Source organism: Eretmochelys imbricata, chromosome 9 (assembly GCF_965152235.1).
Source record: "Eretmochelys imbricata isolate rEreImb1 chromosome 9, rEreImb1.hap1, whole genome shotgun sequence".
Lineage (NCBI taxonomy): Eukaryota > Metazoa > Chordata > Testudines > Cheloniidae > Eretmochelys > Eretmochelys imbricata.
Genome location: NC_135580.1, coordinates 41257216 through 41281473, shown reverse-complemented (window position 1 = coordinate 41281473; position 24258 = coordinate 41257216).

Here is a 24258-nt window from a genome sequence, read left to right as displayed (position 1 = left end):
TTTGCTGCAATTTAAACCCATTGCTTCTTGTCCTATCCTCAGAGGCTGAGAAGAACAATTTTTCTCCCTTCTCCTTGTAACAACCTTTTATGTACTTGAAAACTGTTATGTCCCCTCTCAGTCTTCTCTTTTCCAGACTAAACAAACCCAATTATTTCAATCTTCCCTCATAAGTCATGTTTTGTAGACCTTTAATCATTTTTGTTGCTCTTCTCTGGACTTTCTCCAATTTATCTACCTCTTTCCTGAAATGTGGCACCCAGAACTGGACACAATTGAGTCCAGTTGAGGCCTAATCAGCGTGGAGTATAGCGGAAGAATTACTTCTCGTGTCTTGCTTACAATACTCCTGCTAATACATCCCAGCATGTTTGTGTGTTTTTGCAACAGGGTTACACTGTTGACTCATATTTAGCTTCTGATCCACTATGACCCCCAAATCCCTTTGTGCAGTACTCCTTCCTAGGCAGTCATTTCCCATTTTGTATGTGTGCAACTGATTGTTCCTTCCTAAGTGGAGTACTTTGCATTTGTCCTTATTGAATTTCATCCTATTTACTTTAGACCATTTCTCCAGTTTGTCCAGATCATTTTGAACTATAATCCTATTGTCCAAAGCACTTGCAACCCCTCCCAAACTTTATAAGTGTACTCTATGCCACTATCTAAATCATTGATGGAGATTTGAACAGAACTGGACCCAGAACCAATCCCTATGGGAGCCCACTCATTATGCCCTTCCAGCATGACTATGAACCACTGATAACTACTCTCTGGGAATGGTTTTCCAACCAATTATGCACCCATCTAAGTTGTGTTTCTCTAGTTTGTTTATGAGAAGGTCATGTGAGATATCAAAAGTCTTACTAAAGTCAAGATATACCACATCTACCGCTTCCCACTATCCACAAGGCATGTTACCCTGTCAAAGAAAGCTATCCGGTTGGTTTGACTCTATTTGTTCTTGACAAATCCATGCTGACTATTACTTATCACCTTATTGTCTTCTCGGTGTTTGCAAATTGATTGCTTAATTATTTGCTTCATTATCTTTCCGGGTACAAAGTTAAGCTGACTCATCTTTAATTCCCCTGGTTGTCCTTATTTCCCTTTTTATAGATGGGCACTATATTTGCCCTTTTCCAGTCTTCTGGAATGTCTCCCATCTTCCATGACTTTTCAAAGATAATCGCTAATGGCTCAGATATCTCTTCAGTCAGCTCCTTGAGTATTCTAGGATGCATTTCATCAGGCCCAGGTGATTTGAAGACATCTAACTTGTCTAAGTAATTTTTGACTTGTTCTTTCCTTATTTTATACTCTGATCCTACCTCCTTTTCACTGGCATTCACTATGTTAGACGTCCAATCACCACCAACCTTCTTGGTGAAAACAGAAACAAAGAAGTCATTCCGTACCTCTGCCATTTCCACATTTTCTGTTATTTTTTCCCCTCCTCATTGAGTAATGGGCCTACTCTGTCCTTGGTCTTCCTCTTGCTTCTAATGTATTTGTTTTCTTGATTCCTTTTATGTCCCTAGCTACTCTGACCTCGTTTTGTGCCTTGTCTTTCCTAATTTTGTCCCTACATATTTGTGGTGTTTGTTTATGTTCATCCTATGTAATTTGGCAGAGTTTCCACTTTTTGTAGGACTTTTTTTGAGTTTTAGATCATTGAAGATCTCCTGGTTAAGCCATGGTGGTCTCTTGCCATACTTTCTTTCCTACATAGTGGGATAGTTTGCTTTTGTGCTTTTAATGTCTCTGAAAAACTGACAACTGTCTTCAATTGTTTTTCCCCTTAGACTTGCTTCCCATGGGATTTTACCTACCACCTCACTGAGTTTGCTGAAGTCTGCCTTCTTGAAATCCATTGTCTTTATTGTGGTGGTCTCCCTCCTACCATTTCTTAGAATCATGAACTCTACCATTTCATAATCTTTCACCCAATTGCCCTCCTCTTTCAAATTCTCAAACAGTTCTTGTTATAGATATGATCCATTATAAAATGGCATTTCTGTGTTGAAAAAGATGTCTCCTAGCTTAATCTTATTTTGGGTGGCTCTTCACCAGCCAAGACCCTGCACACACTCTCTATATACCTATAGATCACTGACTGTTTAATTATGCATAGAATACAGGGTCATGTTGCATGTAAAGAAAATCAGCAGAAAGGTGACCCAATTGTCAACATCATACATTCATGAATAGGGCCCTATAAAGTACACACGAGAAGGTCACTGGATGTCAATCATATTAAAGTAAAGCCACAATGACAATATGGCCTCTTCAGTGTTAATTCTAAAGCCCTGTTTCAGCTAGGTTTTGACTACTTTGTTTCAGCAATAGGGTAAATCCTCAGGATTTCTCCGTTACATACGAGGGTCACTTACAGTATGTGCACATTGCTGCTGAGAGTGAACCCCCCAGCCCAGGAAAACAGACTTGCATGAGCTGGGCTGGAGCTAGTGCATTAAAATTAGCAGCAAGGATGGCTCAGGTGGCAGCTCAGTCTCTTATGCCTCCCCCGCCCCCCAAATCCTTTGGCCTGAGCTTGGGTGGCTAACCAGAGTCTTCTCCAGAACCACAATGCTCACTCTGCTAGTTTTAGGGTGCTAGATCAATCCCACCTAACATGAGGCTGTCTAGCCAGTCTGGGAGCCTCGTTCCTAGATGCTTGTAGACATACCCTGTAATATTACCCTATCTTCATAGGGCTAAGTAGGTACATTGTGTGCAAACTGCAGCATTTGAAACAGGAATTTTTGCACTAAATCTTGTGTCCATAGAATCTAGTTCTGGAACACTAGTGCTAAATCCTGCTGCCTTCTCTTGCGCAGGTGCCTAAGCAGAGAAGCAGGTTTAGGGAACCTATTTCTCTGCACATGCAACAGGGTGGAATATCTCCCTAACACTAAAAGAGTGCTAGGACCTGAATTCAGTGAGTGGGTGGGACCATAAATTACAGCCTCAAGAAGGTTCATACTGTGGGGCAAGAGGGATTGCCCAGCCTTGCAACTAGCTAGTCCGTATGTATAGTCAGTGCAGTACATCCATGTTATCTACCCTGGTCAGCAGGAATCCTTTAAAAAGAGAAGCTATAGGAAGATTCTTTGCTCTTTGTGCTGGCCAGGAAAAGGATTGGGGGCTTGATCTCACAAGGTGTCGAGCACCACATTCCCAATCTGGCATAAACTGTGCTGGATCAGGGTGAGAATGCTCAACCCAATGTAGGACTGAATTTGTAGTGTGTGGAAAACATAACTCTGAGTCCGAGCATCAAGTAATAACATTTCTCTGTGGCATCTAGAACTGATACCACTGGCCCTTTGTAGAGCCATTTGGGATCCTCTGTAAGGGGAACTTGTGAATCAGTTTCTCTTTGTAGTAAAAGGAAAGTTCCCAGATTTTCAGCTGTTCAACAAACATGTGATTTCCACTTTAGACACAAGGGCCCAGTCCTGACTTTAGGTTAACAGATACTACTCCCATAGAATCAGTGAGTTACAGCCATGTATCTGGAGGAGAAACTGGCCAGCATTCTACTATACACTTTGTATGTAAATGAAATAACTTCTCTATTTCATCTAACAGAGCAAAAAGGAACTAGTTTCCATAGTAGATGAATGCACGATGGCTCTTGAAGTCCAAGATCAGATTTGGATTAGGCTACAAGTGAAATCTGGAAGATTAACAACAGCCTGGGGAGAAACTTTGCTGTTTTCTGGGTGGGAGGATGGACAACACCATGAGGGTGTTGCCACCTTTTTGAAGAACGGAGTGGAGTATTCCCTTCTTGAACGGAAATCCAGCAGCAGCAGACTTATGAGTGCCAGACTGAAAGGGAAACATCATAATATCACCCTGATTCAGTGCTATGCTCTGACAAATGACAGTGATGAAGAAGTAAAGGACAAATTCTACCTTACATTACAGGCAGAGTTAGAGAGAGTACCGCGCCACAACCTAACTATCGCCATGGGAGACCTGAATGCCTAAGTTGGTAAGGACAACACAAACAATGACAGAGGAATGGGAAGACATGGGTGTGGCACCATGAATGAAAACTGAGAGAAGCTTGTTGATTTCTGTAATTTGAATGACCTAGTTGTCAGCGGAACCCTATTTGAACATTGCAAAATTCACAAGCTCACATGGTGTTCTCCAAATGGCAGAGATAAGAACCAGATTGACCATATCATGATCAATGGCAACACTCTGACAGATGTGAAAGTGAGAAGGGGTGCAGATGTTGGCAGCGACCACCACCTTGTGACAGCATCCATCAAGCTAAAACTGAGAAGTGTGGGCCCACCAAACAAGGGACATAGACTTTATGATATTGGCAAGCTAAATTCCCTTGAAATACAGAGCCTTCGTTCTGCAGTTAAAGAACTGGTTTCAAGCACTTGCAGACCTTGATGAAGAGATGGGGAATGCAGATGAGATCAACAAGAAGTGGGACAAAGTAACAGCAATTTATAAACAGAGCAGTGAAGCTTGTCTAGGCTACAGGCAGAAGAGAAGGAAGGAGTGGATTACACTCAGCATCTGGAATACCATAGAAACCAGATGAGCCTTGAAGAAAAAAGTTTTAGACCCTAAATCCCAGAAGCTAAAGGACAAATACCAGCAGCAGTATCGCAAGGCACACCGGGAGGTCAAATGCCTTGTGAGAGCAGACAAATGGCATTACATTGATAATCTGGCAACACAAGCAGCTGCTCATGGAACAGTCTACAAAATGACACGGCAGATACCAACAAACACTCTCATCAGGAACAAACAAGAATACCTACTAACAACTGAAAAAGAACAAGAAATGCACTGGACAGAGCATTTCAAAGAATGGCTGAACAGGGAGCCACCTAAAGAGGAAGCAAACATCCAGGAGGCAGAAGGCTATCTTGATATCAACACAGACACCTCAACTAAGGAAGAGATCATTCAAGCCATCAAATCCTTAAATGGGAAAGCTCCTGGCAAGGATAACTTGAATGTAGAATTGTTCAAGGTAAATCCAAAATTAGCAGCATCTATCCTGGCCCCTCTATTTATATCAGTCTGGGAAAGGAAAAAAGTGCCAGATAAGTGGATCAATGGGGTTATAGTGAAGATACCGAAGAAAGGAACTCTGCGATTGATTGTAATAACTGGTGTGGTATCACACTTTTATCTGTGCCAAGCAAAGCACTGTCTAAGATTTTTAGTCCAGCGTATATCAGAGGCAGTTGATAGTATTCTTAGAAAAGAGCAAGCTGGTTTTCGGAAAGGGCATGGATGTACAGACCAGATCTTCACACTATGAAACATAATAGAACAGTGCTTAGAATGGCAATGGCAAGTCTACATAAATTTCATAGACTTTGAGAAGGCTTTTGATAGCATTCACAGGATGGCACATTCTGGGCATATGGAATTCCTTTCCATATAATCGTCATCAAAAGCTTCTATTTCAACTTTACATGCAATGTTGATCACAGTGAGCTCAGTTTTGACGTCAAAACAGGAGTACATCAGGGGTATGTCATGTCTGCAGTCCTCTTCAACATTGCCATCAACTGGCTAATGTGGCATACAACAGAAGACATGCCAAGACACATTAAATGGACACTCTTCTCATCCCTTGAAGACCTGGACTTCGCAGCTGATGTCGCTCTCCTTTCACATATCCAACACCATAAACAACTCGACTCAATGCATTCAGCCAGCAAATTGGACCAAAAATAAATCGCAATAAGACAGATATCATGACCTTTTTAATATTGCTTCACCATCACCGGTATGGACAGAAGATTGGTGAGAACATAATGTAGAAATATCCACATACTTGGGCAGCAACAGATGGTGGAACAAGCCAAGACATCCAGAACAAAATCAATAAAGCCAGGAACACCTTCAGGAGCTTAAATATAGTCTGGAAATCCTCAAAATACAACACCAAAGCCAAACTCAAGATTTATCAGAGCTGCATACTTTCAACACTACTTTAGCACAGAATGCTGGGGAATGAGAAAGTATGACATGGCCAAACTGTTTTCATTCCATAAAACCTGCCTCAGAAAAATCTTCCATCTTTTGGCCCAGAACAATCTCAAACCAAGATCTATTGACGCAGTGCAGCCAAGAGGATATGAGCACCATCATTGCCAGCAGGCATTGGAGATGGATTGGCCGTGTGCTTCAGATGGAAACTGATTCCATCACCAGAGTAGCAATAAGATGGATACCTGAATGCTAGTGAAAACAAGGCTGTCCAAAGACAACATGGCAAAGAGCTGTGGAAGCAGAGCTGAAAAACCTGGGGCACAGCTGAGGAACCATGGAAGGACTTGCCAGAAACAGACAGGAGTGGAGGAGCTTCATTACTGCCCTAAATGCCAGAAGCGTAATCGGAACATGATGCTGCTGATTGCCAAATTTACTTCACTGATCATCTCACACAGCGTCAGGTGGACATTATCCCGAAACAAGGCAGTGTTGTATCAGCAGAGACAATCCCAGGGTCCAATCATATCACTGTGACGCCCCCCACCCCCCATGGGAGTGGAGGGGACCCCTGCATAAGACCACCTCAGGAAGCTCAGTCATCTGACACCATGTACAGACACTGCAGAGTGTCCCCCCATAGGTCTGGAAATCTGTGCAAGGGAGGTGGTGGGAAATGGGCAGACCACAAGTGAGGCATTGAGATACAGTGTGGTGTTGTCCGTGGCATCACCCTCCACGGTGGTCTTTTAAACAGGCCCCTTGGGGAGCTGCAGCCAGGAGAGTTCCTGGTAGAAGGGCTGACAAGGATAAGTGCCAGAGCTAGAGGGACCGAGCACTTCTGTATAGGCACTAAGCTTGTGCATAGGAATCCTTTGCCATGCATGGGAATCCTGGACTCTAGCCTGCAAAACCTATGGATCTTCTAGGAAAGTCCAGCAGCCTGTTCCATGGGGAGTTGGTAGGGAAGGTGTGTGACAACTGAACACTTTGAGAGCAATCTCTGGGAGGAGAACTGCAAGAGATATCCCCTCCTTTATGCCCATAGATCCTTTGTTCCTGCAACAGGCTGACATTCTATCACAGAAATGACTTTCAGACTCCAAGGAAGTAGGAGTGAGGAATTATACATCACTCTTTAGTACCAGCTAATGACCAGTTCAATCATGGCACCTCAGACTCAGAAATGGTCTTGGCTACACCAGTGAGAAAAAATCTTCAGCACTAGTGAAACTTGAAAAATTCCCCAAAGTAATTTTTCCACTTCAGCTTTTTTGCTAGTTTGAAGTGAAACATCATACACCTAAGAAGAAAACTGCCGTTTAAGTGCAGAAAGCTTTTTCTAGGAAAAGGGCAAAATTATCTGTAAAAAAGCAAAATTTTAACCTAGGGTAAAACTTTAAGAATGTCATATGCTTGTTCAAATCAAAACTTCACTCTTTGGTGAGCTGCAATGGAAATGCCATGTTCTTTCCTACCTGAAAACACTAGGGATTTCCTGTGTATGAAGTGCAAGTTGGTAGTTGTGGCACAGGGAAAAAAAAATTGGATTGGATGGGCAAAGAAAGAGAAGCTGAAGAGTTCCTAGAGAATAGGTTCAGGAAACACCAGTACTCCCTGTCTCACTGATTCCTTTGTAGGCAGCTCCATTTTTCCTTCAACCGGAAGTCAGAGAAGAGGCCTGGCAATTTGTAACCACCAGATGCAAATGGTCATAGCAGCATTTTACATGGCTGGAGACAGAGGATGAGCAGACTGGCCATCAGAGGGAAGAGAAGCAGGAAAAATTCAACGGCCAGAAGTTTCAAATAGAAGTTTCAGGTACTCAGCATGGAAATTATAGAAGATACATATCAAGCTCCAACAGCCCCAGTGGAAGGGAGAGATGTATGGAACATGTGTGGATGGCAGCTTGGCCCAACATGTAAGAAAATCAAGCTTACCCAAGAGTTCTCCAGCTGTCCAAGATACAGACTATCCTTGTTGAATGTTCAATACTCAGAAGAATCAAAAGAACATTCTGCAAGGGACAGGTGGACAACAGGTCAGTATGCTGCCTTGCCAGAGCCAAGACAAGAGACAGCCATCTAAGAATGGATAGGCTTCTGAAGCCTACAGGCAAGGATCCATTAGTGATGGTTCATATCAGCACTGACACTGCATCACAGCATCTCTGACAAATAGTAAATGACTTCTGGGAACTCAGAGTGCTGAAAAATATCCAAACAATCTTCTGAGATCCTTCCTATCCCATGAGCAAAAGCAGGCAGAAGATTCTGGAAGCAAATCACTGGCTAGGTAAGTGGTGTAGTGTAGAGGGCTTTGGTTTTGTGGAACATTGGTACACCTTCTATGGGGAGAAAAGGGTTCTATAGGTTAGGTGACCACCACCACAGTAGAAGATGGGTGGCAATCTCCATGGGGACAGGCTGGCTAGAGTAGTCAGAGGGTTAAAGTAACAGGAAAAGGAGGGTAAAAAGAGGGAAGAGATGAGTACTCAGTTAACACAAAATTGAGATGTTAAGAACAAAATTAATCAAGGAACCAAAGGCCATGGAGGAGCAATTTCTTGAGTTGCCTATACACTGTTAGGAGCCTGGGTAACAAACGAGATATTGGAATTGTTCATTTATAAGCATAAATTCAACCTCATTGGCATTACTGAAATCTGGTGGGATGATTCACACAACTGGAATGTTAAAAATCAATGGTTACAACCTATTTAGGAAGGATTGAGTGGGCAAAAAAGGAAATGGCACTCTGTCAAAAATGGCATTACCAGTTCCTGAGTTGCTGTTTTCTTCCGAGTTATCAATCTCCTAGCAGATAAAGCACGTGATGGGGTATTAGCTGGTGTCTGCTACAAACTACCAAATGGTACTAGGGAACAGAGTGACTGATTCCTTAGATACTTATTACAATGTGTAAGGAAAAATATTCAGTGATCATAGGGGGCTTCAATCTAAGTGATGCATGCTTGGCCAGTGAGCTGAATGATCTCACGCTGAAGGGCTAAAACATCTTTGGAATTTTTAAATATTATTAGATGATGATTTTCTAACTCAAAGTTTTGTTGCTAACATAGGGCAATTCTATACTGGATTCTGTCCTAACTGACAGAGGAACTGATCACACAACTAAGTTAATTGTAGCTTAGGTACAAGTGATCGTGACTTGATCACATTTATAATGTGCAAACGGAATGAAGTCCTGACCATTATTATATATACCTGGTGCTTTACTAGAGCCAATTTCACAAACTGAAAACAGTTACAAGGCAAATCAGCTGCAGGGAAGAATTTAATCAGAAATTGTGTATGATAATTGGGAATAATTTTAAGAACACCTTACTAGATGCTTCAAAAGTCACACTTGGGGAAGAAGGCTATTCTAGTTTTAAAAAACTATGTGATTTAGAGGGCAAATAAAGATATCTGTAAATAAATGAAAGAGAAAGTTGATAGTTATGAATATAAATCATTAGGAATTGTAGAAAATTGACAAAGGAAGCAAAGGGACACCAGGAGAAATTTATGTCCAATAGAGTTAGGACTATAAGAAGGAGTTTTAAAAATATATTAGGAGCAAAAAGGATCCTGACAATGGTATTGGCCCATTACTAGATGGAAAGGGTAGAACTATCAATAATGCAGAAATGGCAGAGGTATTCAATAAATATTTCTATTCTGTATTTGGGAAAAATACATATGAAGCCATCTCAACTCTTTCCATTCCACTAGTATCTCTGGAGGATGTTAAACAGAAGTTACTAAAATTAAACATTTATAAATTGCAAGTCTTGCATCCAAGAGTTTTTAAAGAGCTGCCCGAGGAGCCTGCTGGGCCATTCATGTTGATTTTCAATGAGTCCGGGAGCATTGGTGAAAGTTTTTCGAAGACTGTAAAAAAGCTAATGTGCCACTTTTTTAAAAAAGGAAAACAGGATGATCCTGATAATTATAGAGCTATCCACCTGACATTGATCCTGGGCAAGATCATGGAGTGACTGATACAGAATTTGGTTATGTTACATTCCTCTAGTTGATGATTAATGCAAATCAGTGTGGGTTTATGGAAAATACATCCTGTCAAACTAACTTTTTAATGAGATTTCAAGCTTGGATGATAAAGATAATAGTGTTGATGCAATATAAGGGCTTCTGTAAGGCATTTGACTTGATGCTGTGCCTCATTTTGATTAATTTTATATCATTCTAGTTTTTTTAATGAGCACACTTTAAATAGATTAAAAACTGACAGGTCTCAAAATGTAACTGTCAATGCAGGATCATCAGTCTATAAGTATCTATACAAGGAAAACATATTTAATAATGAGCTCTTCAGCCTAAAGGGTATAACATGATCCTATGGCTGGAAATTGAAGCTAGAAAAAGTCAGACTGGAAATAAAGTATGCATTTTTAACTGAGAGTAACTAACCATTGGAACAACTTACCAAGGTCATGGTGGATTCTTCATCAACTATTTTTAAATCAAGATTAGTTTTTTTGTTTGTTTGGTTTTTTTAAAGATATTCTCTACAAATGAACCTGGCTAAGATCTATAGCACACGTTTTACAGGAGGTCAAACTAGTTGATCAGAAGGGTCTCTTCTGGCCTTAGAATCTGAGCTTTTGCTGCCAAGTAGTGAAACGGATGAAATTTCATTCTGGATTTGATTTGGGGGAAGGGGGAATAGAAGTTCTGGATGTACATAGACAAAGTGAAACTTGCCATCTTTGCAGAGCCCTAAGCATTTATAATGTGAAGGAGAAGAGGGGACTACAAAGAATGATATTGATAATGCTGGATGGTGAGAGAGGTTTGGGGACAGCTAAAAATCTTGTGGCTTTGGCCTGTCAACACTACTTGGTGTGATCTTTCTAGGGGTCCCAGCTTCTCCAAAGTGACCCTCTTCAGTTTGTTTTCAATCAGATCAGTTCATGAACCCTCCCCTTAAATTGAGTCTATCTGCCCTTCAACTCCAAGGCTTGCAGCCTTTCTGTCTGTCTGTCTCCTGGTTGCTCTTCCAGAGGCAGTCTGGTGCAGAACTATTATTCCTCTGCTGTCTCAGGCCATTCTGTCTCCTCCCTCTCTGTTCTCTCCCCTTGACAGGTCTTGTTTTCTCTATTGACCACAGCTGTGGTTGCCTGTCTCTATGATTGGCAGTTCTGGCAACTGTGTAGGGGTGGGATCGCATTGCTTGCCTGTAACCAGGAAAGATTCTTCTTCCCCTTCTGCCCATGCTCAGTATGGAGTTTGTTACATGGCTACTAGAGCAATTATTGATGGACAGGATTTAGGGGGCAATACAAAGAACTATGGTGAAAATTTTTAAACTTGCAGGCTTAGAGTTAAGCATCTAAATCCAGAATTTGGCATCTAAATATGTGGGGAGTTTCAAGGGTTTTGAGAACCTCTATCTCCTGGTGATGTCAGTTGGAACCAGGACTGCTCAGTGTCTCTGAAAAAAGTCAACCCACTTAGGGTATGTCTACACTACGAAATTAGGTTGAATTTATAGAAGTCGGGTTTTTAGAAATCGGTTTTATATATTTGAGTGTGTGTGTGTGTGTCCCCACAGAAAATGCTCTAAGTGCATTAACTTGGCGGAATGCTTCCACAGTACCGAGGCAAGCGTCGACTTCCGGAGTGTTGCACTGTGGGTAGCTATCCCACAGTTCCCGCAGTCTCCGCTGCCCATGGGAATTCTGGGTTGAGATCCCAATGCCTGATGGGGCTAAAACATTGTCGCGGGTGGTTCTGGGTACATATCATCAGGCCCCCCTTCCCTCCCTCCATGAAAGCAAGGACAGACAATCGTTTCGTGCCTTTTTTCCTGAGTTACCTGTGCAGACGCCATACCATGGTAAGCATGGAGCCCGCTCAGATAACCGCCACCATATGTCTCCTGGGTGCTGGCAGACGTGGTACTGCATTGCTACACAGCAGCAGGAACCCCTTGCCTTGTGGCAGCAGATGGTGCAGTAGGACTGGTAGCCGTCATCGTCATGTCCGAGGTGCTCCTGGCCACGTGAAGTGACTTGACCAGGTCATTCTCTTTACTCCTGAAGTCAGTCCTATTGAACCATCTTATGGTAAGCAGGCAGGCGATACGGATTGCTAGCAGTCCTACTGTACCATCTTCTGCCAGGCAGGCAAGCGATGAGGATAGCTAGGAGTCCTACAGCACCGTCTTCTGCCGAGCAGCCATGAGATTTGGATGGCTTGCAGTCCTTCTGCACCATCTGCTGCCAGCCAAAGATGTAAAAGAGAGATGGAGTGGATCAAAACAAGAAATAGACCAGATTTGTTTTGTACTCAATTGCTTCTCCCCCCCCCCCCCGTCTAGGGGACTCATTCCTCTAGGTCACACTGCAGTCACTCACAGAGAAGGTGCAGTGAGGTAAATCTAGCCATGTATCAATCAGAGGCCAGACTAACCTCATTGTTCCAACAAGAACAATTACTTAAGTGCACCATTTCTTATTGGAACCCTCCGTGAAGTCCTGCCTGAAATACTCCTTGATGTAAAGCCACCCCCTTTGTTGATTTTAGCTCCCTGAAGCCAACCCTGTAAGCCGTGTCGTCAGTTGCCCCTCCCTCCGTCAGAGCAACGGCAGACAATCGTTCTGCGCCTTTTTTCTGTGCGGACGCCATACCAAGGCAAGCATGGAGGCCGCTCAGTCACTTTGGCAATTAGGAGCACATTAAACACCACACACATTATCCAGCAGTATATGCAGCACCAGAACCTGGCAGAGCGATACCAGGCGAGGAGGTGATGTCAGCACGGTCACGTGAGTGATCAGGACATGGACACAGATTTCTCTCAAAGCATGGGCCCTGCCAATGCATGCATCATGGTGCTAATGGGGCAGGTTCATGCTGTGGAACGCCGATTCTGGGCTCAAGAAACAAGCACAGACTGGTGGGACCGCAGTGTTGCAGGTCTGGGACAATTCCCAGGGGCTGCGAAACTTTCGCATGTGTAAGGGCACTTTCATGGAACTTTGTGACTTGCTTTCCCCTGCCCTGAAGCGCATGAATACCAAGATGAGAGCAGCCCTCACGGTTGAGAAGCGAGTGGCGATAGCCCTGTGGAAGCTTGCAACGCCAGACAGCTACCGGTCAGTTGGGAATCAATTTGGAGTGGGCAAACCTACTGTGGGGGCTGCTGTGTTGCAGGTAGCCCATGCAATCAAAGATCTGCTGATATCAAGGGTAGTGACCCTGGGAAATGTGCAGGTCATAGTGGATGGCTTTGCTGCAATAGGATTCCCAACTGTGGTGGGGCCAGAGATGGAACTCGTATCCCTATCTTGGCACCGGAGCACCAAGCTGGCGAGTACATAAACCGCAAGGGGTACTTTTCGATAGTGCTGCAAGCTCTGGTAGATCACAAGAGATGTTTCACCAACATCAATGTGGAATGGCTGGGAAAGGTACATGACGCTTGCATCTTCAGGAACTCTGATCTGTTTCAAAAGTTGCAGGAAGGGACTTTATTCCTAGACCAGAAAATAACCAGTGGGGATGCTGAAATGCCTATATGTATCCTTGGGGACCCAGCCTACCCCTTAGTACCATGGCTCATGAAGCTGTACCCAGGCAGCCTGGACAGTAGTCAGGAGCTGTTCAACTACAGGCTGAGCAAGTGCAGAATGGTGGTAGAATGTGCAGTTTACCTACTCGCTTAGACCTCAGCGAAACCAATATTCCCACTGTTATTACTGCTTGCTGTGCACTCCACAATATCTGTGAGAGTAAGGGGGAGATGTTTATGGCGGGGTGGGAGGTTGAGGCAAATCGTCTGGTTGCATGCAGCCAGACACCAGGGCGGTTAGAAGAGCACAGGAGGGCGCGATACGCATCAGAGAAGCTTTGAAAACCAGTTTCATGACTGGCCAGGCTACGCTGTGAAAGTTCTGTTGGTTTCTCCTTGATGAAACCCCCCGCCACTTGGTTCACTCTACTTCCCTGCAAGCTAACCACCCTCCTCTCCTCCCTTCAATCACCGCTTGCAGGGGCAATAAAGTCATTGTTGCTTCACAGTCATGCATTCTTTATTCATTCATCACACAAATAGGGGGATGACTACTAAGGTAGCCCAAGAGGGGTTGTGGAGGAGGGAAGGAAAATGCCACACAGCACTTTGAAAGTTTACAACTTCAAAATTTATTGAATGCCAGCCTTCTGTTTTTTGGGCAATCCTCTGTGGTGGAGTGGCTGGTTGGCTGGAGGCCCCCCTACAGCATTCTTGGGCGTCTGGGTGTGGAGGCTATGGAACTTGGGGAGGAGGGCGGTTGGTCACACAGGGGCTGTAGTGGCAGTCTGTGCTCCAGCTGCCTTTGCTGCAGCTCAACCATACACTGGAGCACACTGGTTTGATCCTCCAGCAGCCTGGGCATTGAATCCTGCCTCCTCTCATCACGCTGCCACCACATTTGAGCTTCAGCCCTCTCTTCAGCCCACCACTTACTCTCTTCAGCCCGCCACCTCTCCCCCCGGTCATTTTGTGCTTTTCTGCACTCTGACATTGTCTGCCTCCACGCATTCGTCTGTGCTCTGTCAGTGTGGGAGGACAGCATGAGCTCAGAGAACATTTCAGCTCGAGTGCGTTTTTTTCTTTCTTTCTAATCTTCACTAACCTCTGGGAAGGAGAAGATCCTGTGATCATGGAAACACATGCAGCTAGTGGAGGAAAAAAAAGGGACAGTGGTATTTAAAAAGACACATTTTATAAAACAGTGGCTACACTCTTTCAGGGTAACCCTTGCTGTTAACATTACATACATAGCACGTGTGCTTTCGTTACAAGGTTGCATTCTGCCTCCCCCCACCGTGTGGCTACCCCCTCAACCCTCCCCGTGGCTAACAGCGGGGAACATTTCTGTTTAGCCACAGGCAAACAGCCCAGCAGGAACGGGCACCTCTGAGTGTCCCCTGAGGAAAAGCACCTTCTTTCAACCAGGTGACCATGAATGATATCTCACTCTCCTGAGGATAAAACACAGAGAGATAAAGAACAGATGTTGTTTGAATGCCAGCAAACATACACAGCAATGCTTTGTTGTACAACGATTCCAGAGTACGTGTTACTGGCCTGGAGTGGTAAAGTGTCCTACCATGGAGGACGCAATAAGGCTGCCCTCCCCAGAAACATTTTGAAAAGGCTTTGGGAGTACATCCAGGAGAGCCGCGAATGCCAGGGCAAATTAATCCTTTCACATGCTTGCTTTTAAACCATGTATAGTATTTTAAAAGGTACACTCACCGGAGGTCCCTTCTCCGCCTGCCGGGTCCAGGAGGCAGCCGTGGGTGGGTTCGGGGGGTACTGGCTCCAGGTCCAGGGTGAGAAACAGTTCCTGGCTGTCGGGAAAACCGGTTTCTCAGCTCACAGCAAGCAAGCAATCTACAACCTCATCTTCTTCTTCGTCCCCAAAACCTGCTTCCGTGTGGCCTCCATCTTCATGGAAGGAGTCAAACAACACGGCTGGGGTAGTGGTGGCTGAACCCCCTAAAATGGCATGCAGCTCATCATAGAAGCGGCATGTTTGGGACTCTGACCCGGAGCGGCCGTTCGCCTCTCTGGTTTTCTGGTAGGCTTGCCTCAGCTTCTTAAGTTTCACGTGGCACTGCTTCGGATCCCTGTTATAGCCTCTGTCCTTCATGCCCTGGGAGATTTTGACAAAGGTTTTGGCATTTCAAAAACTGGAACGGAGTTCCGATAGCACGGATTCCTCTCCCCATACAGCGATCAGATCCCATATCTCCCGTTCGGTCCATGCTGGAGCTCTTTGGCGATTCTGGGATTCCATCATGGTCACCTCTGCTGATGAGCTCTGCATGGTCACCTGCAGCTTGCCATGCTGGCCAAACAGGAAATGAGATTCAAAAGTTCGCAGTTCTTTTCCTGTCTACCTGGCCAGTGCATCTGAGTTGAAAGTACTGTCCAGAGCGCTCACAATGGAGCACTCTGGGATAGCTCCCGGAGGCCAATACCTTCAAACTGTGTCCACAGTACCCCAAATTCGACCTGGCAAGGCCGATTTAAGTGCTAATCCACTTGTCAGGGGTGGAGTAAGGAAATCGATTTTAAGAGCCCTTTAGTCGAAATGAAGGGCTTCATCGTGTGGATGGGTGCAGGTTTACATCGATTTAACGCTGCTAAATTTGACCTAAAGTCCTAGTGTAGACCAGGGCTTACTTATTTAGGTGCCTTGCTTTATTCACCTGTGTTTCAATGGAAAATAAATGTTAGCAGTGATTATCTACCTGCAAAATTAGAGTAACTGCTTATTTTCACATGTATCTCTTCCACTTTCCCCTTTCATAAATGCCCTGAGTGTTGTAGCAGGTACTTAATTCCAAACAAAGACGAAATATTCCCTCCCCATGAAACTGCTGCAGACTGATGGTGATTTACATACACTGAATCACTTCATGATGTGACACAAGACAGAACATCATATGCTGAGAAAATGACAGTTTTTTAAGTAGGGCACAGAGAGCATTACTGCCAACATTCATTTAGTCCTGAACCAGCAAATACCACCATTTAGTGCTGCCAAGTCTCTTGCTTCTGGAAGCAAGAATCTATATTTTGGGACCATCTCCCACTCCTAATATTTTTTTTTTTTTTTTTTTTTGAAACTAGAGCCATACTAGCCAATCAGTGGGAGAGATTCAGATGCTTGTGAATATGGAGAAAGAAATGCCAACCTATAGAATCAGCAGGAATTAACTTCCCTGTACAATGATTAACTTCAAGAGTCTGATCCCCAAAAATGCAAGCAGAGGGAATTTAAAATTAAAAACACACCATGTGCTTTGACAGAATGTAATTGAAAATTTTCTCTTTGCTCCCTTAAAAAAATATCCTAGACCTCAGACAATATACTGACTTTCACATGAATATTTTATAATGGGGACAGATAGCAATGCACCTACTTATTATTTTTTAAAAAATAGATCTGTTAATTTTCATTATAGTCTGCTCAAAGGAGATGGCACTGCACATGCATGTCTCCCCACTTGCAGGCTTTATGTTCCCCCTCCTACTTAATGATACTAAGAACTCAAGTCCCAGATGGACATTCACTGAGGCTACATTCCTGGGGACCTGCACAATGTTTGCTGGTAGAGGGAGGGCAATCCAAAGCCTCATGAGCAGATGGCAAATACTAGACCATCACTGATCACAGTAGGTTTCCAGACACTGTTTACTCAAGGAACCATTGGAGCCCCTGGGAGAACATGGGGCAGTTGCACTTCTCCTTCATGCTGAGCCTCCAAGATTTCAAGAAAGAGTCCAGAAAATTGCATCACTAACTGAAAATTGAAGTCTAGAGGTCAAATTCTGATCTCATTTACAGTGTGCATCTCCACTGTGCAACCAGCAGTGTTGCATGGGGGGAATCCAGGTTGAGCCCTAAGGTAGAAACAGAATTTCCAGACCCCCATCGTCAATACAGTGATTTGTTCAGCCACTGGGGGTAGGGGAAACTGGCCCTGCTATTAAGTAGTAATCCTGATTACTACTACTACTTAGCTCAAAGGAATTGGCTGTGGAGGAGTTGGTTCTTTCAAATGCAGAGCTATTACACGAGGCCGTTTGGCCTCCTCCCTGTGCTTGTGGAGTTGGAAGTACTGCATGTAGCCATTGAGCAGTGTAACTCCATTAAAATCAATCAGTGATGAGTCTATCCCACAGTGATTAATATAGCAGAGCCTGAAAAGGTCCATGGACTGGCAGAGAAAATTATTTAAGGCATAGGCGGTCTCTCATATGAAGAGAGACTACAAGGACTGGGACTTTACTGAGACATAACAAAGGGGATAATAAACCACTCACTGGAAATCCCCATTTCATGATCAAAAAGATGCTCAAACTTGCAAAGCGGTGAAAGGTAAAGGGATGAAAGGAACTGCTCTTTGTATACTCAATGTAGTCCGTCAGTTCTAGGTTATTCATTTCAACAATGTAAAGGACAGGTTCACTGCATGGTGTGTAAAGAAGTGTTTCCTTTCCTGACAAATAACTTAGCTGAATGTTGGAAAGGATTTAAGAATCCCATGGACAGTAATAACATTTGCAGTCACGCAAGATTAAACAGTGAAAATCAAGCCCCACTCTTCAGGGCATAAACTGATCTCATGCTGCAGTCTGGGGAGAGAGTCTCCCCCTAAAGAGATGCAATTTAGTAGGTGGATTAAGGAGGAGGGGTATATCTCTCTCTGAAACACTTGGTGCTGCCTGCTGCTAGAGAAGTTACCGGACTAGCTAGAATGGCCTGATTTGGTATGGCTATAGCTCACTACCAGATAGGCTAGTTTTACTGGGCTGGCTTTGAATGTATGGAGCAGTCTTGCCTCTTGGCTGGATGCCAGAATGTGAAACATTTGTTCTCCTATATCATCTGGCTTCAGATGGAAGACAATGAAGCAGAATTCATTTTTTGCAGCTGGAGAGGTGGAAAAATCCCTCCCATCCAACAAGAGCTCCTTCTTCCCTTTGGTGATGTCGTCATTCAGATAGACACTCCTGCTGTACAATGCAAATATCTCCATGAGACACTCTCAAGATGCCTCAAGGCCTCCTAGGGAGAAGGCTTAATATGGCTTTGTGCTCATTTACCCTTTGTGCATGTTTTAGGGAGCCTGGAGGTAGCTAGTAATTGCTGTGCTGTACCTACTAGTAGAGAGAAAGCAAAGAATGGCTAAAGAATATCTATAACTAAAGAATACAACATGTAAACTATTATTTGTTCCCTATAAAACGGTATCAGTTTGAGGTATCTTTACAAAAAAGTATAGTTCATGCTTCTGTTGTATTTAGTGCTGAGGTTTTACTGGGTGAAATATGGAATTATTTTCTCAAGGCTATGGGGGTTGGGGAAGAAGACTGATTGTTTCCTTTCTGAAGCAGTTCCTTGGTTGCAGAGACAGACTGACTGTAATAATACTGACTAGCTCTTATATAGTGTTTTTCATCTGTAGATTTCAAAGTCCTTTACAAAGGAAGTTTAGCATCATTATCTCCAGTTTACAGACAGAACACAACCCATGTCTCCTGAGCCCCCTTCAGAGCTACCAGGCCATGACTAGCCCCATCATCACCTCCTGTGAGTTAATCATACCCTATTTAAAATAAGATGTAAAAGTGCAGCTGAATGGAAAAGTCCCCTCTGCTCCACAACAGTCCCATCTTGTCTGCCCATTTCTCAGCTTCTTGCACAGTCACCTCTCTGCATTTTTTCCAAGCACCCATCCAGACGCTGTATAAACTACCTGAGCTCATCTGAAAGATCACTACCCTGACCACACATAAATCCTTCACTGCCCCATTTCTGCCATGTTGCTTAGTGACTTGTATATAAATTGACTATTGTTTTCCCTTCCCTCTGATTCATGTCTGTGACCCCCTAGGAACAGGCATTATCTCTTGAAGTTTGGAAAGCACCCACCACTTCATGAGCAGTACCATAAACAAACAAATACATGACACACAGGTTGCTACATAATATGAGCCAATAGTGAACATCAAATTTATTGTGCAAATTTAGTCTCTTTCAACTCTCTCACAGAGTCCAAGAGCAGATTATGCTTACTTTAAACGTCTTAGATATTTGAATAATTCAACACTTTGGTTTCTCTGGGTTGTTTATTTCCTCTATGAATTGATCATGATCAGTTTTTTACAGTTTAACTTTACTTATAAGTTGTTGTCTACATTGGAGTATCTGTCTTGTCTTAGACTGTGAACTCTTTAGGGCAGAAAATGCCTTCGATCTTGTGTCTGTGCAATGCCTCATACACAAAGGACTCAACCTTGGCTGGAGCTTGTAGGCACTAGCAGAATACAGTACAAATAACAAAACTCTTCACAGAGTTCATATAAGCAGAGGAGAATCATTAAAGGAAGGGCAATCAAATGGCAGCAAATAAAATCTTGAAGAAAAGTAGGTGCAATAATTCGTACAGATAGCATCCATTTACACTCGACATTGACAAGTTATCCTATGGCCAGCATGCACCCAAGCAAAATTACCTAAATTGCAACCTATTTAGGGCAGGGATGGACCATCTTTTTGTTCTGTGTTTGTAGAATACCTAGTATAATGTGGTCCTGGTCCATGACTGGGGCTCCTAGTTGCTACCACAATACAAATAAGTAAATATATAATAAGGCCCATTTTAGGGTGGGGTGAATTAGTGTAGCCAGCGACTGGGAAACCTATTTTTGGAAGTTGCAAGAAGAATGTTCAGGATGGGGAAAGTCAGAAGCCGACTGAATAGGATTTAATTACTTTTATCACATTTACTAGTGCTGTCACACTCCAGAAAAGCAATCTCTTCACCTCCCTCTGATGTCCCCCAGTTATGGAGAAGATTAAAATATGGTTATGGTTCAGTGGCAGAGGCAGAAAGAGGGAGGGGTGACTCTGGCTCCAGCAATGAGCCCGTGAAGGGGAAATATATCATTCATTATATCAGTGGCCTTTCTCTCTGTCTTTCTAAATATCAATAGTGGGCAATTCTCAACATGATGAATCCAGCTAGTTCTTAAGCAAAAAAATCAGATATTCCTCTGTTTGTTAGACAGAGAAAGAGGAGAAAGAGACTGCATGTTGCTCCATCTACTGAACTGGCCACTTGCCAGGTCCTTTTCAAAGGGTGGGTAACAGAAAGACGGGAATTATTACAGAACAATTAAGACCTTTTTCTTATTAATATTGTGCTGCTATCTTCTGTTCGTTCCATCCAGTAGCTGCTGCTGCAGAAGCAGATGCTGATCTAGTCTATTAATTCTGATTAGTATTCTTGTTAGTTGTGTGCAGATGGTGAGCTTGGTGTTTGAAAACGTAGTCCCTACCCTGAGAAATGTACAACTGAAACAACTTATGATTCTGGATAGCACACTTACGGTGTCAGTACCATTATCCCCATTTTACAGAGGGGAAAACTGAGACACACCAGTGACGTGACTTGCCCAACATCACGCAGCAGACCCGAGGCAGATGAAAATAGAATGTACGTCTCCTGAATTCCCCTCCACTACTCTAGCCATGAGGCAACATTGCTTCCCATTGTCTGGAGAGCGGCAAAGGTGAAACACACTAAGACAGGAAGAGGCGCTTTTGAGCATGTTGGTCAGTAACTGTAAGTGACAATGCACAAGCAAGCTGCATTCTTTTTTTTTGTTCTGCTGTGAAAGTGGAGAAAATGGACCTGATGTCCTGTTTCTGTCTAGAATTCCCCATTGTGGGTTGGCATTCCCTTTCCTTGTTATTGTTCAGTGGCTGGCATGAAGCCTTACTGACTTCTAGACTGACCTAATGGGTTTTATGTATTATTGATGCCCAATATTTTTCCTGACTTTAAGATCCTCTATTTAATTACTTGAACCTGGGTTCACAAGTGTGGTGACCTTTTAACTGGTTTAGCAAGCCTCCTGAGAGTGTCTCTGTGATCATCTGCAAAGCACAAAATATAGCCTAGGTGGAACACAGGGTTTTTTGTATAAGCCTTTCCGATCCTGAATATCTAATGAATGAAACCTTGGAAAAAAATTAGTTTCTCTGAGTATCCCAACAATAAATCCAGGATGGGATTTTCATACGAATTATCCAATCATCCTGCTCTCTGTGGTGCTTGGAGATCACACTGCTTGGATTTTATATATTCATAGTCCTGTCTCTTCACAACCATGGCAGAGGGAAAATGTGGGGTGTGGACAAACCTGCTCACCAAGGGTAGCTAGTATCACAGATCTAATTGTAGGCCTATCAGCCTTAGAGTCCTATTAATCGCCAGGTGGCGTTTTCCAAGTCTGAGCACTTTAAATGACACTGTACATGAAATTAACAGCCTATTTTCAAAAACAAAACAAAATCCCAAACACCCTAAACTGTGAGTCTTGCATTTTTGCTAATGATATGGAAAATATAGATTAATGCCCTGAGATCTCCTAGTAATTTAACACTTAAAATTGAGGTACAAATCTCTTGAGCCATTATGGAAATATGGTGTCTCAAACTAGACACAAATAAAAGCTTGTAATCAAAAGCTCAGAATAATTACTGATATGTAGAATTTAAAATATTAAAGATTTACTTAGTGAATATTTAAAGATATTGACGCCTTTGGTATAGAAGAGATGGCAAAAGTTATTCCAGCATTGGTATCTGAATTTCTGGTCATAGTCTGACTCAAGACGAGGTTAATTTGTACTCTGGGCAATTGCTTCCGCTCCATTCCCTAGTGATAGCAATACTTCAGTGACCACCTGTGAGCTCCTTGATTCTGTTTGGTTAGCTCAGTTATGGATTTGTTCAGATCTTAACGATATAAAATAGCCATAATGAAAAAAGGCAGCTGATTACAAGCAAAAGGTCCAGCTGAGTAAGTGTAAGATATGCAGAGAGATTCCCAGCTGAGACCAACTTAGCACGGCCCCTATTGACTAGGCTAGAGGGAGATGCCCTTCTGGCACACTTGGTAGAGAAGCTTCAAATGAGTCACCAGTGCACATCGGGTCTGATAATGTGGGTATCACAGCTAAGGCTCTCTAGTATTCTTTGATCCTGCAACAGTTCTCACCTGTCGGCCTGGTTTGTGTAAACCATGACGGTATGTTCGCACACAATATTCCCTCCAGCCTCTGCAGCACTTGGGCACTAAAGAACCTAACCCTTAGGCTACATCGATGCTACCAGCCACGCCAAGTACATACCCCTGGGGCTCAGGCAGGTTTGTGCTCAGCTAACCTGTGCCCCTGCTACTGCTGCCCCTGCTACCAGGGCTACATTATTATTTGTACTGGTGCTAGCTCTCACTGAGTACGTACCAGTATGTGTGCTGGGAATCAAACCCTTTGCTTGCAGTATAGATGTAGCTTTACTTGGCTGCAGAGCTGCCCCTGAATCAGTGCATAGCATCCACGCGTGGACGTAATGCATATATCATGCCTGTATATATTTATCCAGTGCAATGCATTATATGTCAATTTTATGTTACTTCCACCCAGAAATCTCTGTTAACGTTGCCAAACAGCCTAGCCCACGGGAGTCATTAAAGTTTGCTAGTGTAAACGGGACATGAGAATCCAGTTCACAGATCAGAGACAGGGAGTTCAGATCAATCTAATGTCCGGTTGTAAGACTGAGTAACTGGTACAATCACAGAGGTTGCAAGTTCCTAGCTATTTTTGTTTACTGTCTAAGATGCTGTTAGTCTTTTGACCTGAGCATTTAGCCAACATTCAGGGTTTTGAAGATTGTTTCCTTATGAGGAAAAATTGATGTTGGCATTGGGTATTTCTTTGATGCAGTCCTATTTATTTACAAATAATGTACAAAGTTTTGTTTACCTGAATGCAGTAGGAATCAAACTGAAGGCAATTTCTTTGCTCGCAGGTCCAAGCCTCTCTCCAGCCAGTGCTCTGCCCAAGAAGCTCACATGCTTGGCTTTCTCCCAAAGTCATGCTGCAAGTGCTTCTCTGGCTATCTGCTTAGCTTTTTGACTGCTTCTCTCTCTGTTCTCTGCTGCTTCTGCTCACAGATATGCACAACACCCAGTGACGTTCCCTGCACACATAGCTCAGTTTCTAAATGACCTTACACATGGCCTGTTTTAGAAGGTGGCTCCTATTGTTTCAGCTGTCTTATTCCAACCTCCCCCCACCCACCTCCAAAAAAACCCTTAGCTGCTTCTGACATTTATCATGAAGGTAGTTGTTACACCCCCCCACCCCAGATTCTAACAGGTTTCACCCACCATAACAGAGGCAATAAATAGAAAGGACACGTCTTTGAGATGTTTTCTTTAATTTAAGTTGAAGTGCTATAGTCCGTAGAATCCTGAGCCTATGGACCATGTTTTGCCCTGAGTTACATCCCTAGTAACTTGTTTTTTAAGGTAATGGGTTTGCACAGGGCATAAGTCAGAGTGGGATATGGTCCAATGGGTGTTGTGTGTTAAATAGTATTTTCAGTTCTCAGCTTTTGTCCAGAGCTGAAATTAAACAGGGGATCTAATGTCCCTGCTCCTGCCTGGTGGATGTACTCAATGCCTGTTACCATGGCAACAGGTTCAGCCTGCTGAAAACAGAGCAAGTGAAAGTTGGGAAAGAATGATTATTTTAAAGCACTTAGTTTTTGTAACTCTGACAACTGATCCTGTATCTAGTGTTTGCAGCCATGTTGGCCCCAGGATATCAGAGAAACGAAGTGGGGTGAGGAAATATCTTTTATTGAACTGACATCTG